Here is a 14,847-nt window from a genome sequence, read left to right on the forward strand (position 1 = left end):
TCTAGCCCTATCGGCGACTCGTGCACTTCGAGCCTTCTTAGCGATGGCGCAAGTGGCTGACTGCTGACTGCGTTGGTGGTATAGTGGTGAGCATAGCTGCCTTCCAAGCAGTTGACCCGGGTTCGATTCCCGGCCAACGCATGTCCTTTGGCTCCGGCTGATGTCGAAGCAGAACTCCTTCTGTGACCTGTGGCTCCTCCCAAAACTTTTGGATGGATCATTCGGAAGCCGAAAAGAGCTAGCTCTCCCCGTCGGGGAATCGAACCCCGGTCTTCCGCGTGACAGGCGGAGATACTGTCCACTATACTAACGAGGAGCTGCGCATGATGCCGTTTCTCCCCCAACCGACGCTACTGCACCGACATAACTGAACAATGCATGGCTTTTTCTGACGCTGACACAGCCCTAGCACCGTCAAATTCCGGATGGACCCATCATTAGCTAAAGTCGCATAACATTTGGAACACTACCCGTTGCAGGGGTCATTGTTTGGACTCTTTTTTTTTTTTTTTTAATTGCGCTTTAAACAAAAAGGATTGTGTCAATGCAACTGAACAACATTAATTCGGAACACAGTGCGTCAATAAAGCAAAATGACAGTTAAAGGCATTTCGTCATTGAAATCGGTGATGTCATCATTCAGCTAAGTTCAGTTTAAATAGTATCTGTGCAATAATTTGCAATCAAGTCAACGATATCGCTGTACATGAAGTGTCCCCAGCTATGCCTGCCAGAGGCGACAGAGGCAAGGAACCAAAACTCGATCGGTGAAAAAATGGAGAAAAAACCCGGTGAGAAACCAGGCTCAGTCGGGGAGACAGTTCTCCTCTGGTCAGAAGAAACCAGCAAATCAGTTCCAGGCTGCAGAAAAGTCAGACTGTGCAGAAGAATCATCTGTTTCCTGTGGTCTTGTCCTGGTGGTCGTCTGAGACAAGGTCTTTACAGGGGATCTGTATCTGGGGCTCATCTAGTTGTCCCGGTCTCCGCTGTGTTTCAGGGCCATAGAGGTCCTTTCTAGGTGTTGATCAACCATCTTGTCTGGATACTGACTGGATCCGGGTGACTGAAGCGGCCCACTGATCTGGATACAGACTGGATCTGGTGGCTACGGTGACCTCGGAATAAGGGATTTCTTTAAAAGACTCTTTTATTCATATAAGATTTTCTCCAACTTTTCAGATGGAGGCATGAGAAAGAGATTGCCTTGATTGGGCTTGTGGTTTTTGGTGGACCGAGGGGACTTTTGTGAGTTTTACTCCTCCCTTTTGGAGTGGGGGGGGGGGCTGACGAAACGCATGTGGGCAGGCGTCGTCACCCTTGTTGACCCTTGGCGAGCGTAGTGGTTTACCAGGGTCAGCGCACAGGCCCGAGGGGTCGTAGACACAGCTCGAGTTTCTCTTCATTGTCGCATAAATCTTTCGCCTTTTACTAAAGATTTCCGTGGAGGGGAACTTTTGCGAGTGACCTGTATTTTTGGGTGCTCTGCTCACAGCAGAGCTACATCGAAATGTCAAGAGCAGAATCAATTTGGCCGTCCGCCAACACGCTGCAGGAGGGCGTGCCTCATCGTCTGTATTTGCACTCTCTGCGTTTGCGCTGTCAGCACTTAGTGTTTATTTAGCTGGCATGGGAAGGCAGCACTTTCTTGTACGTGACGGGATGCAAATTCTGGAAGGCTCTCTTTAGTGACGGGTCCAAACAAAGATCTCATCAGCTCCTCTAGCCCTATCGGCGACTCGTGCACTTCGAGCCTTCTTAGCGACGGCGCAAGTGGCTGACTGCTGACTGTGTTGGTGATATAGTGGTGAGCATAGCTGCCTTCCAAGCAGTTGACCCGGGTTCGATTCCCGGCCAACGCATGTCCTTTGGCTCGGGCTGATGTCGAAGCAGAACTCCTTCTGTGACCTGTGGTCCTCCCAAAACTTTTGGATGGATCATTCGGAAGCCGAAAAGAGCTAGCTCTCCCTGTCGGGGAATCGAACCCCAGTCTTCCGTGTGACAGGCGGAGATACTGTCCACTATACTAACGAGGAGCTGCGCATGATGCCGTTTCTCCCCCAACCGACGCTACTGCACCGACATAACTGAACAATGCATGGCTTTTTCTGACGCTGACACAGCCCTAGCACCGTCAAATTCCGGATGGACCCATCATTAGCTAAAGTCGCATAACATTTGGAACACTACCCATTGCAGGGCTCATTGTTTGGACTCTTTTTATTTATTTTTTATTTTTTAAATTGCGCTTTAAACAAAAAGGATTGTGTCAATGCAACTGAACAACATTAATTCGGAACACAGTGCGTCAATAAAGCAAAATGACAGTTAAAGGCATTTCGTCATTGAAATCGGTGATGTCATCATTCAGCTAAGTTCAGTTTAAATAGTATCTGTGCAATAATTTGCAATCAAGTCAACGATATCGCTGTACATGAAGTGTCCCCAGCTATGCCTGCCAGAGGCGACAGAGGCAAGGAACCAAAACTCGATCGGTGAAAAAATGGAGAAAAAACCCGGTGAGAAACCAGGCTCAGTCGGGGAGACAGTTCTCCTCTGGTCAGAAGAAACCAGCAAATCAGTTCCAGGCTGCAGAAAAGTCAGACTTTGCAGAAGAATCATCTGTTTCCTGTGGTCTTGTCCTGGTGGTCGTCTGAGACAAGGTCTTTACAGGGGATCTGTATCTGGGGCTCATCTAGTTGTCCCGGTCTCCGCTGTGTTTCAGGGCCATAGAGGTCCTTTCTAGGTGTTGATCAACCATCTTGTCTGGATACTGACTGGATCCGGGTGACTGAAGCGGCCCACTGATCTGGATACAGACTGGATCTGGTGGCTACGGTGACCTCGGAATAAGGGATTTCTTTAAAAGACTCTTTTATTCATATAAGATTTTCTCCAACTTTTCAGATGGAGGCATGAGAAAGAGATTGCCTTGATTGGGCTTGTGGTTTTTGGTGGACCGAGGGGACTTTTGTGTGTTTTACTCCTCCCTTTTGGAGTGGGGGGGGGGGGGGGGGGCTGACGAAACGCATGTGGGCAGGCATCGTCAGCCTTGATGACCCTTGGCGAGCGTAGTGGTTTACCAGGGGCAGGGCACAGGCCCGAGGGGTCGTAGACACAGCTCGAGTTTCTCTTCATTGTCGCATAAATCTTTCGCCTTTTACTAAAGATTTCCGTGGAGGGGAACTTTTGCGAGTGACCTGTATTTTTGGGTGCTCTACTCACAGCAGAGCTACATCGAAATGTCAAGAGCAGAATCAATTTGGCCGTCCACCAACACGCTGCAGGAGGGCGTGCCACTGTTCATCGTCTGTATTTGCACTCTCTGCGTTTGCGCTGTCAGCACTTAGTGTTTATTTAGCTGGCATGGGAAGGCAGCACTTTCTTGTACGTGACGGGATGCAAATTCTGGAAGGCTCTCTTTAGTGACGGGTCCAAACAAAGATCTCATCAGCTCCTCTAGCCCTATCGGCGACTCGTGCACTTCGAGCCTTCTTAGCGACGGCGCAAGTGGCTGACTGCTGACTGCGTTGGTGGTATAGTGGTGAGCATAGCTGCCTTCCAAGCAGTTGACCCGGGTTCGATTCCCGGCCAACGCATGTCCTTTGGCTCCGGCTGATGTCGAAGCAGAACTCCTTCTGTGACCTGTGGCTCCTCCCAAAACTTTTGGATGGATCATTCGGAAGCCGAAAAGAGCTAGCTCTCCCCGTCGGGGAATCGAACCCCGGTCTTCCGCGTGACAGGCGGAGATACTGTCCACTATACTAACGAGGAGCTGCGCATGATGCCGTTTCTCCCCCAACCGACGCTACTGCACCGACATAACTGAACAATGCATGGCTTTTTCTGACGCTGACACAGCCCTAGCACCGTCAAATTCCGGATGGACCCATCATTAGCTAAAGTCGCATAACATTTGGAACACTACCCGTTGCAGGGGTCATTGTTTGGACTCTTTTTTTTTTTTTTTTAATTGCGCTTTAAACAAAAAGGATTGTGTCAATGCAACTGAACAACATTAATTAGGAACACAGTGCGTCAATAAAGCAAAATGACAGTTAAAGGCATTTCGTCATTGAAATCGGTGATGTCATCATTCAGCTAAGTTCAGTTTAAATAGTATCTGTGCAATAATTTGCAATCAAGTCAACGATATCGCTGTACATGAAGTGTCCCCAGCTATGCCTGCCAGAGGCGACAGAGGCAAGGAACCAAAACTCGATCGGTGAAAAAATGGAGAAAAAACCCGGTGAGAAACCAGGCTCAGTCGGGGAGACAGTTCTCCTCTGGTCAGAAGAAACCAGCAAATCAGTTCCAGGCTGCAGAAAAGTCAGACTGTGCAGAAGAATCATCTGTTTCCTGTGGTCTTGTCCTGGTGGTCGTCTGAGACAAGGTCTTTACAGGGGATCTGTATCTGGGGCTCATCTAGTTGTCCCGGTCTCCGCTGTGTTTCAGGGCCATAGAGGTCCTTTCTAGGTGTTGATCAACCATCTTGTCTGGATACTGACTGGATCCGGGTGACTGAAGCGGCCCACTGATCTGGATACAGACTGGATCTGGTGGCTACGGTGACCTCGGAATAAGGGATTTCTTTAAAAGACTCTTTTATTCATATAAGATTTTCTCCAACTTTTCAGATGGAGGCATGAGAAAGAGATTGCCTTGATTGGGCTTGTGGTTTTTGGTGGACCGAGGGGACTTTTGTGAGTTTTACTCCTCCCTTTTGGAGTGGGGGGGGGGGGGCTGACGAAACGCATGTGGGCAGGCGTCGTCACCCTTGATGACCCTTGGCGAGCGTAGTGGTTTACCAGGGTCAGCGCACAGGCCCGAGGGGTCGTAGACACAGCTCGAGTTTCTCTTCATTGTCGCATAAATCTTTCGCCTTTTACTAAAGATTTCCGTGGAGGGGAACTTTTGCGAGTGACCTGTATTTTTGGGTGCTCTGCTCACAGCAGAGCTACATCGAAATGTCAAGAGCAGAATCAATTTGGCCGTCCGCCAACACGCTGCAGGAGGGCGTGCCTCATCGTCTGTATTTGCACTCTCTGCGTTTGCGCTGTCAGCACTTAGTGTTTATTTAGCTGGCATGGGAAGGCAGCACTTTCTTGTACGTGACGGGATGCAAATTCTGGAAGGCTCTCTTTAGTGACGGGTCCAAACAAAGATCTCATCAGCTCCTCTAGCCCTATCGGCGACTCGTGCACTTCGAGCCTTCTTAGCGACGGCGCAAGTGGCTGACTGCTGACTGTGTTGGTGATATAGTGGTGAGCATAGCTGCCTTCCAAGCAGTTGACCCGGGTTCGATTCCCGGCCAACGCATGTCCTTTGGCTCGGGCTGATGTCGAAGCAGAACTCCTTCTGTGACCTGTGGTCCTCCCAAAACTTTTGGATGGATCATTCGGAAGCCGAAAAGAGCTAGCTCTCCCTGTCGGGGAATCGAACCCCAGTCTTCCGCGTGACAGGCGGAGATACTGTCCACTATACTAACGAGGAGCTGCGCATGATGCCGTTTCTCCCCCAACCGACGCTACTGCACCGATATAACTGAACAATGCATGGCTTTTTCTGACGCTGACACAGCCCTAGCACCGTCAAATTCCGGATGGACCCATCATTAGCTAAAGTCGCATAACATTTGGAACACTACCCATTGCAGGGCTCATTGTTTGGACTCTTTTTATTTATTTTTTATTTTTTAAATTGCGCTTTAAACAAAAAGGATTGTGTCAATGCAACTGAACAACATTAATTCGGAACACAGTGCGTCAATAAAGCAAAATGACAGTTAAAGGCATTTCGTCATTGAAATCGGTGATGTCATCATTCAGCTAAGTTCAGTTTAAATAGTATCTGTGCAATAATTTGCAATCAAGTCAACGATATCGCTGTACATGAAGTGTCCCCAGCTATGCCTGCCAGAGGTGACAGAGGCAAGGAACCAAAACTCGATCGGTGAATAAATGGAGAAAAAACCCGGTGAGAAACCAGGCTCAGTCGGGGAGACAGTTCTCCTCTGGTCAGAAGAAACCAGCAAATCAGTTCCAGGCTGCAGAAAAGTCAGACTGTGCAGAAGAATCATCTGTTTCTTGTGGTCTTGTCCTGGTGGTCGTCTGAGACAAGGTCTTTACAGGGGATCTGTATCTGGGGCTCATCTAGTTGTCCGATAGGGCTAGAGGTGTTTCAGGGCCATAGAGGTCCTTTCTAGGTGTTGATCAACCATCTTGTCTGGATACTGACTGGATCCGGGTGACTGAAGCGGCCCACTGATCTGGATACAGACTGGATCTGGTGGCTACGGTGACCTCGGAATAAGGGATTTCTTTAAAAGACTCTTTTATTCATATAAGATTTTCTCCAACTTTTCAGATGGAGGCATGATAAAGAGATTGTCTTGATTGGGCTTGTGGTTATTGGTGGACCGAGGGGACTTTTGTGAGTTTTACTCCTCCCTTTTGGAGTGGGGGGGGGGGGGGGCTGACGAAACGCATGTGGGCAGGCGTCGTCACCCTTGATGACCCTTGGCGAGCGTAGTGGTTTACCAGAGGCACCGCACAGGCCCGAGGGTTAGTAGACACAGCTCGATTTCTCTTCATTGTCGCATAAATCTTTCGCCTTTTACTAAAGATTTCCGTGGAGGGGAACTTTTGCGAGTGACCTGTATTTTTGGGTGCTCTGCTCACAGCAGAGCTACATCGAAATGTCAAAAGCAGAATCAATTTGGCCGTCCGCCAACACGCTGCAGGAGGGCGTGCCACTGGTCATCGTCTGTATTTGCACTCTCTGCGTTTGCGCTGTCAGCACTTAGTGTTTATTTAGCTGGCATGGGAGGGCAGCACTTTCTTGTACGTGACGGGATGCAAATTCTGGAAGGCTTTCTTTAGTGACGGGTCCAAACAAAGATCTCATCAGCTCCTCTAGCCCTATCGGCGACTCGTGCACTTCGAGCCTTCTTAGCGATGGCGCAAGTGGCTGACTGCTGACTGCGTTGGTGGTATAGTGGTGAGCATAGCTGCCTTCCAAGCAGTTGACCCGGGTTCGATTCCCGGCCAACGCATGTCCTTTGGCTCCGGCTGATGTCGAAGCAGAACTCCTTCTGTGACCTGTGGCTCCTCCCAAAACTTTTGGATGGATCATTCGGAAGCCGAAAAGAGCTAGCTCTCCCCGTCGGGGAATCGAACCCCGGTCTTCCGCGTGACAGGCGGAGATACTGTCCACTATACTAACGAGGAGCTGCGCATGATGCCGTTTCTCCCCCAACCGACGCTACTGCACCGACATAACTGAACAATGCATGGCTTTTTCTGACGCTGACACAGCCCTAGCACCGTCAAATTCCGGATGGACCCATCATTAGCTAAAGTCGCATAACATTTGGAACACTACCCGTTGCAGGGGTCATTGTTTGGACTCTTTTTTTTTTTTTTTTAATTGCGCTTTAAACAAAAAGGATTGTGTCAATGCAACTGAACAACATTAATTAGGAACACAGTGCGTCAATAAAGCAAAATGACAGTTAAAGGCATTTCGTCATTGAAATCGGTGATGTCATCATTCAGCTAAGTTCAGTTTAAATAGTATCTGTGCAATAATTTGCAATCAAGTCAACGATATCGCTGTACATGAAGTGTCCCCAGCTATGCCTGCCAGAGGCGACAGAGGCAAGGAACCAAAACTCGATCGGTGAAAAAATGGAGAAAAAACCCGGTGAGAAACCAGGCTCAGTCGGGGAGACAGTTCTCCTCTGGTCAGAAGAAACCAGCAAATCAGTTCCAGGCTGCAGAAAAGTCAGACTGTGCAGAAGAATCATCTGTTTCCTGTGGTCTTGTCCTGGTGGTCGTCTGAGACAAGGTCTTTACAGGGGATCTGTATCTGGGGCTCATCTAGTTGTCCCGGTCTCCGCTGTGTTTCAGGGCCATAGAGGTCCTTTCTAGGTGTTGATCAACCATCTTGTCTGGATACTGACTGGATCCGGGTGACTGAAGCGGCCCACTGATCTGGATACAGACTGGATCTGGTGGCTACGGTGACCTCGGAATAAGGGATTTCTTTAAAAGACTCTTTTATTCATATAAGATTTTCTCCAACTTTTCAGATGGAGGCATGAGAAAGAGATTGCCTTGATTGGGCTTGTGGTTTTTGGTGGACCGAGGGGACTTTTGTGAGTTTTACTCCTCCCTTTTGGAGTGGGGGGGGGGGGGCTGACGAAACGCATGTGGGCAGGCGTCGTCACCCTTGTTGACCCTTGGCGAGCGTAGTGGTTTACCAGGGTCAGCGCACAGGCCCGAGGGGTCGTAGACACAGCTCGAGTTTCTCTTCATTGTCGCATAAATCTTTCGCCTTTTACTAAAGATTTCCGTGGAGGGGAACTTTTGCGAGTGACCTGTATTTTTGGGTGCTCTGCTCACAGCAGAGCTACATCGAAATGTCAAGAGCAGAATCAATTTGGCCGTCCGCCAACACGCTGCAGGAGGGCGTGCCTCATCGTCTGTATTTGCACTCTCTGCGTTTGCGCTGTCAGCACTTAGTGTTTATTTAGCTGGCATGGGAAGGCAGCACTTTCTTGTACGTGACGGGATGCAAATTCTGGAAGGCTCTCTTTAGTGACGGGTCCAAACAAAGATCTCATCAGCTCCTCTAGCCCTATCGGCGACTCGTGCACTTCGAGCCTTCTTAGCGACGGCGCAAGTGGCTGACTGCTGACTGTGTTGGTGATATAGTGGTGAGCATAGCTGCCTTCCAAGCAGTTGACCCGGGTTCGATTCCCGGCCAACGCATGTCCTTTGGCTCGGGCTGATGTCGAAGCAGAACTCCTTCTGTGACCTGTGGTCCTCCCAAAACTTTTGGATGGATCATTCGGAAGCCGAAAATAGCTAGCTCTCCCTGTCGGGGAATCGAACCCCAGTCTTCCGCGTGACAGGCGGAGATACTGTCCACTATACTAACGAGGAGCTGCGCATAATGCCGTTTCTCCCCCAACCGACGCTACTGCACCGACATAACTGAACAATGCATGGCTTTTTCTGACGCTGACACAGCCCTAGCACCGTCAAATTCCGGATGGACCCATCATTAGCTAAAGTCGCATAACATTTGGAACACTACCCATTGCAGGGCTCATTGTTTGGACTCTTTTTATTTATTTTTTATTTTTTAAATTGCGCTTTAAACAAAAAGGATTGTGTCAATGCAACTGAACAACATTAATTCGGAACACAGTGCGTCAATAAAGCAAAATGACAGTTAAAGGCATTTCGTCATTGAAATCGGTGATGTCATCATTCAGCTAAGTTCAGTTTAAATAGTATCTGTGCAATAATTTGCAATCAAGTCAACGATATCGCTGTACATGAAGTGTCCCCAGCTATGCCTGCCAGAGGCGACAGAGGCAAGGAACCAAAACTCGATCGGTGAAAAAATGGAGAAAAAACCCGGTGAGAAACCAGGCTCAGTCGGGGAGACAGTTCTCCTCTGGTCAGAAGAAACCAGCAAATCAGTTCCAGGCTGCAGAAAAGTCAGACTGTGCAGAAGAATCATCTGTTTCCTGTGGTCTTGTCCTGGTGGTCGTCTGAGACAAGGTCTTTACAGGGGATCTGTATCTGGGGCTCATCTAGTTGTCCCGGTCTCCGCTGTGTTTCAGGGCCATAGAGGTCCTTTCTAGGTGTTGATCAACCATCTTGTCTGGATACTGACTGGATCCGGGTGACTGAAGCGACCCACTGATCTGGATACAGACTGGATCTGGTGGCTACGGTGACCTCGGAATAAGGGATTTCTTTAAAAGACTCTTTTATTCATATAAGATTTTCTCCAAATTTTCAGATGGAGGCATGAGAAAGAGATTGCCTTGATTGGGCTTGTGGTTATTGGTGGACCGAGGGGACTTTTGTGAGTTTTACTCCTCCCTTTTGGAGTCGGGGGGGCTGACGAAACGCATGTGGGCAGGCGTCGTCACCCTTGATGACCCTTGGCGAGCGTAGTGGTTTACCAGGGGCAGCGCACAGGCCCGAGGGGTCGTAGACACAGCTCGAGTTTCTCTTCATTGTCGCATAAATCTTTTGCCTTTTACTAAAGATTACCGTGGAGGGGAACTTTTGCGAGTGACCTGTATTTTTGGGTGCTCTGCTCACAGCAGAGCTACATCGAAATGTCAAGAGCAGAATCAATTTGGCCGTCCACCAACACGCTGCAGGAGGGCGTGCCACTGGTCATCGTCTGTATTTGCACTCTCTGCGTTTGCGCTGTCAGCACTTAGTGTTTATTTAGCTGGCATGGGAAGGCAGCACTTTCTTGTACGTGACGGGATGCAAATTCTGGAAGGCTCTCTTTAGTGACGGGTCCAAACAAAGATCTCATCAGCTCCTCTAGCCCTATCGGCGACTCGTGCACTTCGAGCCTTCTTAGCGACGGCGCAAGTGGCTGACTGCTGACTGCTGACTGTGTTGGTGGTATAGTGGTGAGCATAGCTGCCTTCCAAGCAGTTGACCCGGGTTCGATTCCCGGCCAACGCATGTCCTTTGGCTCGGGCTGATGTCGAAGCAGAACTCCTTCTGTGACCTGTGGTCCTCCCAAAACTTTTGGATGGATCATTCGGAAGCCGAAAAGAGCTAGCTCTCCCCGTCGGGGAATCGAACCCCGGTCTTCCGCGTGACAGGCGGAGATACTGTCCACTATACTAACGAGGAGCTGCGCATGATGCCGTTTCTCCCCCAACCGACGCTACTGCACCGACATAACTGAACAATGCATGGCTTTTTCTGACGCTGACACAGCCCTAGCACCGTCAAATTCCGGATGGACCCATCATTAGCTAAAGTCGCATAACATTTGGAACACTACCCGTTGCAGGGCTCATTGTTTGGACTCTTTTTATTTTTATTTTTTTTTTTAAATTGCGCTTTAAACAAAAAGGATTGTGTCAATGCAACTGAACAACATTAATTCGGAACACAGTGCGTCAATAAAGCAAAATGACAGTTAAAGGCATTTCGTCATTGAAATCGGTGATGTCATCATTCAGCTAAGTTCAGTTTAAATAGTATCTGTGCAATAATTTGCAATCAAGTCAACGATATCGCTGTACATGAAGTGTCCCCAGCTATGCCTGCCAGAGGCGACAGAGGCAAGGAACCAAAACTCGATCGGTGAAAAAATGGAGAAAAAACCCGGTGAGAAACCAGGCTCAGTCGGGGAGACAGTTCTCCTCTGGTCAGAAGAAACCAGCAAATCAGTTCCAGGCTGCAGAAAAGTCAGACTTTGCAGAAGAATCATCTGTTTCCTGTGGTCTTGTCCTGGTGGTCGTCTGAGACAAGGTCTTTACAGGGGATCTGTATCTGGGGCTCATCTAGTTGTCCCGGTCTCCGCTGTGTTTCAGGGCCATAGAGGTCCTTTCTAGGTGTTGGTCAACCATCTTGTCTGGATACTGACTGGATCCGGGTGACTGAAGCGGCCCACTGATCTGGATACAGACTGGATCTGGTGGCTACGGTGACCTCGGAATAAGGGATTTCTTTAAAAGACTCTTTTATTCATATAAGATTTTCTCCAACTTTTCAGATGGAGGCATGAGAAAGAGATTGCCTTGATTGGGCTTGTGGTTTTTGGTGGACCGAGGGGACTTTTGTGTGTTTTACTCCTCCCTTTTGGAGTGGGGGGGGGGGGGGGGGGCTGACGAAACGCATGTGGGCAGGCATCGTCAGCCTTGATGACCCTTGGCGAGCGTAGTGGTTTACCAGGGGCAGGGCACAGGCCCGAGGGGTCGTAGACACAGCTCGAGTTTCTCTTCATTGTCGCATAAATCTTTCGCCTTTTACTAAAGATTTCCGTGGAGGGGAACTTTTGCGAGTGACCTGTATTTTTGGGTGCTCTACTCACAGCAGAGCTACATCGAAATGTCAAGAGCAGAATCAATTTGGCCGTCCACCAACACGCTGCAGGAGGGCGTGCCACTGTTCATCGTCTGTATTTGCACTCTCTGCGTTTGCGCTGTCAGCACTTAGTGTTTATTTAGCTGGCATGGGAAGGCAGCACTTTCTTGTACGTGACGGGATGCAAATTCTGGAAGGCTCTCTTTAGTGACGGGTCCAAACAAAGATCTCATCAGCTCCTCTAGCCCTATCGGCGACTCGTGCACTTCGAGCCTTCTTAGCGACGGCGCAAGTGACTGTGTTGGTGGTATAGTGGTGAGCATAGCTGCCTTCCAAGCAGTTGACCCGGGTTCGATTCCCGGCCAACGCATGTCTTTTGGCTCCGGCTGATGTCGAAGCAGAACTCCTTCTGTGACCTGTGGCTCCTCCCAAAACTTTTGGATGGATCATTCGGAAGCCGAAAAGAGCTAGCTCTCCCCGTCGGGGAATCGAACCCCGGTCTTCCGCGTGACAGGCGGAGATACTGTCCACTATACTAACGAGGAGCTGCGCATGATGCCGTTTCTCCCCCAACCGACGCTACTGCACCGACATAACTGAACAATGCATGGCTTTTTCTGACGCTGACACAGCCCTAGCACCGTCAAATTCCGGATGGACCCATCATTAGCTAAAGTCGCATAACATTTGGAACACTACCCGTTGCAGGGGTCATTGTTTGGACTCTTTTTTTTTTTTTTTTAATTGCGCTTTAAACAAAAAGGATTGTGTCAATGCAACTGAACAACATTAATTAGGAACACAGTGCGTCAATAAAGCAAAATGACAGTTAAAGGCATTTCGTCATTGAAATCGGTGATGTCATCATTCAGCTAAGTTCAGTTTAAATAGTATCTGTGCAATAATTTGCAATCAAGTCAACGATATCGCTGTACATGAAGTGTCCCCAGCTATGCCTGCCAGAGGCGACAGAGGCAAGGAACCAAAACTCGATCGGTGAAAAAATGGAGAAAAAACCCGGTGAGAAACCAGGCTCAGTCGGGGAGACAGTTCTCCTCTGGTCAGAAGAAACCAGCAAATCAGTTCCAGGCTGCAGAAAAGTCAGACTGTGCAGAAGAATCATCTGTTTCCTGTGGTCTTGTCCTGGTGGTCGTCTGAGACAAGGTCTTTACAGGGGATCTGTATCTGGGGCTCATCTAGTTGTCCCGGTCTCCGCTGTGTTTCAGGGCCATAGAGGTCCTTTCTAGGTGTTGATCAACCATCTTGTCTGGATACTGACTGGATCCGGGTGACTGAAGCGGCCCACTGATCTGGATACAGACTGGATCTGGTGGCTACGGTGACCTCGGAATAAGGGATTTCTTTAAAAGACTCTTTTATTCATATAAGATTTTCTCCAACTTTTCAGATGGAGGCATGAGAAAGAGATTGCCTTGATTGGGCTTGTGGTTTTTGGTGGACCGAGGGGACTTTTGTGAGTTTTACTCCTCCCTTTTGGAGTGGGGGGGGGGGGCTGACGAAACGCATGTGGGCAGGCGTCGTCACCCTTGATGACCCTTGGCGAGCGTAGTGGTTTACCAGGGTCAGCGCACAGGCCCGAGGGGTCGTAGACACAGCTCGAGTTTCTCTTCATTGTCGCATAAATCTTTCGCCTTTTACTAAAGATTTCCGTGGAGGGGAACTTTTGCGAGTGACCTGTATTTTTGGGTGCTCTGCTCACAGCAGAGCTACATCGAAATGTCAAGAGCAGAATCAATTTGGCCGTCCGCCAACACGCTGCAGGAGGGCGTGCCTCATCGTCTGTATTTGCACTCTCTGCGTTTGCGCTGTCAGCACTTAGTGTTTATTTAGCTGGCATGGGAAGGCAGCACTTTCTTGTACGTGACGGGATGCAAATTCTGGAAGGCTCTCTTTAGTGACGGGTCCAAACAAAGATCTCATCAGCTCCTCTAGCCCTATCGGCGACTCGTGCACTTCGAGCCTTCTTAGCGACGGCGCAAGTGGCTGACTGCTGACTGTGTTGGTGATATAGTGGTGAGCATAGCTGCCTTCCAAGCAGTTGACCCGGGTTCGATTCCCGGCCAACGCATGTCCTTTGGCTCGGGCTGATGTCGAAGCAGAACTCCTTCTGTGACCTGTGGTCCTCCCAAAACTTTTGGATGGATCATTCGGAAGCCGAAAAGAGCTAGCTCTCCCTGTCGGGGAATCGAACCCCAGTCTTCCGCGTGACAGGCGGAGATACTGTCCACTATACTAACGAGGAGCTGCGCATGATGCCGTTTCTCCCCCAACCGACGCTACTGCACCGACATAACTGAACAATGCATGGCTTTTTCTGACGCTGACACAGCCCTAGCACCGTCAAATTCCGGATGGACCCATCATTAGCTAAAGTCGCATAACATTTGGAACACTACCCATTGCAGGGCTCATTGTTTGGACTCTTTTTATTTATTTTTTATTTTTTAAATTGCGCTTTAAACAAAAAGGATTGTGTCAATGCAACTGAACAACATTAATTCGGAACACAGTGCGTCAATAAAGCAAAATGACAGTTAAAGGCATTTCGTCATTGAAATCGGTGATGTCATCATTCAGCTAAGTTCAGTTTAAATAGTATCTGTGCAATAATTTGCAATCAAGTCAACGATATCGCTGTACATGAAGTGTCCCCAGCTATGCCTGCCAGAGGCGACAGAGGCAAGGAACCAAAACTCGATCGGTGAAAAAATGGAGAAAAAACCCGGTGAGAAACCAGGCTCAGTCGGGGAGACAGTTCTCCTCTGGTCAGAAGAAACCAGCAAATCAGTTCCAGGCTGCAGAAAAGTCAGACTGTGCAGAAGAATCATCTGTTTCCTGTGGTCTTGTCCTGGTGGTCGTCTGAGACAAGGTCTTTACAGGGGATCTGTATCTGGGGCTCATCTAGTTGTCCCGGTCTCCGCTGTGTTTCAGGGCCATAGAGGTCCTTTCTAGGTGTTGATCAACC

The 14,847-nt window shown here is 49.1% G+C and overlaps 16 non-coding genes across 16 annotated transcripts; 11 read left to right on the plus strand and 5 right to left on the minus strand.

Moving 5' to 3' along the window:
* The first annotated feature begins 69 nt into the window (after positions 1-69).
* trnag-ucc (transfer RNA glycine (anticodon UCC)) lies at positions 70-141 on the plus strand. Its single transcript has one exon. It is a non-coding gene; the product is annotated as a tRNA-Gly (tRNA).
* A 103-nt stretch (positions 142-244) lies between these two features.
* Positions 245-316, minus strand: trnad-guc (transfer RNA aspartic acid (anticodon GUC)). The gene has a single exon. It is a non-coding gene; the product is annotated as a tRNA-Asp (tRNA).
* Positions 317-1,384: 1,068 nt separating this feature from the next.
* LOC132145812 (U5 spliceosomal RNA) lies at positions 1,385-1,499 on the plus strand. The gene has a single exon (XR_009434577.1). It is a non-coding gene; the product is annotated as a U5 spliceosomal RNA (small nuclear RNA).
* A 1,617-nt stretch (positions 1,500-3,116) lies between these two features.
* On the plus strand, positions 3,117-3,231 carry LOC132145930 (U5 spliceosomal RNA). The gene has a single exon (XR_009434689.1). It is a non-coding gene; the product is annotated as a U5 spliceosomal RNA (small nuclear RNA).
* A 293-nt stretch (positions 3,232-3,524) lies between these two features.
* Positions 3,525-3,596, plus strand: trnag-ucc (transfer RNA glycine (anticodon UCC)). The gene has a single exon. It is a non-coding gene; the product is annotated as a tRNA-Gly (tRNA).
* A 103-nt stretch (positions 3,597-3,699) lies between these two features.
* On the minus strand, positions 3,700-3,771 carry trnad-guc (transfer RNA aspartic acid (anticodon GUC)). Its single transcript has one exon. It is a non-coding gene; the product is annotated as a tRNA-Asp (tRNA).
* A 1,070-nt stretch (positions 3,772-4,841) lies between these two features.
* On the plus strand, positions 4,842-4,956 carry LOC132145813 (U5 spliceosomal RNA). The gene has a single exon (XR_009434578.1). It is a non-coding gene; the product is annotated as a U5 spliceosomal RNA (small nuclear RNA).
* A 1,616-nt stretch (positions 4,957-6,572) lies between these two features.
* Positions 6,573-6,686, plus strand: LOC132145917 (U5 spliceosomal RNA). The gene has a single exon (XR_009434676.1). It is a non-coding gene; the product is annotated as a U5 spliceosomal RNA (small nuclear RNA).
* A 293-nt stretch (positions 6,687-6,979) lies between these two features.
* Positions 6,980-7,051, plus strand: trnag-ucc (transfer RNA glycine (anticodon UCC)). Its single transcript has one exon. It is a non-coding gene; the product is annotated as a tRNA-Gly (tRNA).
* Positions 7,052-7,154: 103 nt separating this feature from the next.
* Positions 7,155-7,226, minus strand: trnad-guc (transfer RNA aspartic acid (anticodon GUC)). Its single transcript has one exon. It is a non-coding gene; the product is annotated as a tRNA-Asp (tRNA).
* Positions 7,227-8,296: 1,070 nt separating this feature from the next.
* Positions 8,297-8,411, plus strand: LOC132145814 (U5 spliceosomal RNA). Its single transcript, XR_009434579.1, has one exon. It is a non-coding gene; the product is annotated as a U5 spliceosomal RNA (small nuclear RNA).
* Positions 8,412-10,018: 1,607 nt separating this feature from the next.
* On the plus strand, positions 10,019-10,133 carry LOC132146012 (U5 spliceosomal RNA). Its single transcript, XR_009434764.1, has one exon. It is a non-coding gene; the product is annotated as a U5 spliceosomal RNA (small nuclear RNA).
* Positions 10,134-10,607: 474 nt separating this feature from the next.
* trnad-guc (transfer RNA aspartic acid (anticodon GUC)) lies at positions 10,608-10,679 on the minus strand. The gene has a single exon. It is a non-coding gene; the product is annotated as a tRNA-Asp (tRNA).
* A 1,083-nt stretch (positions 10,680-11,762) lies between these two features.
* On the plus strand, positions 11,763-11,877 carry LOC132145931 (U5 spliceosomal RNA). The gene has a single exon (XR_009434690.1). It is a non-coding gene; the product is annotated as a U5 spliceosomal RNA (small nuclear RNA).
* A 457-nt stretch (positions 11,878-12,334) lies between these two features.
* Positions 12,335-12,406, minus strand: trnad-guc (transfer RNA aspartic acid (anticodon GUC)). Its single transcript has one exon. It is a non-coding gene; the product is annotated as a tRNA-Asp (tRNA).
* Positions 12,407-13,475: 1,069 nt separating this feature from the next.
* LOC132145815 (U5 spliceosomal RNA) lies at positions 13,476-13,590 on the plus strand. Its single transcript, XR_009434580.1, has one exon. It is a non-coding gene; the product is annotated as a U5 spliceosomal RNA (small nuclear RNA).
* Positions 13,591-14,847: the final 1,257 nt, after the last annotated feature.

This window comes from Carassius carassius, chromosome 8 (genome assembly GCF_963082965.1).
Source record: "Carassius carassius chromosome 8, fCarCar2.1, whole genome shotgun sequence".
In the NCBI taxonomy this organism is placed as follows: Eukaryota; Metazoa; Chordata; class Actinopteri; order Cypriniformes; family Cyprinidae; genus Carassius; species Carassius carassius.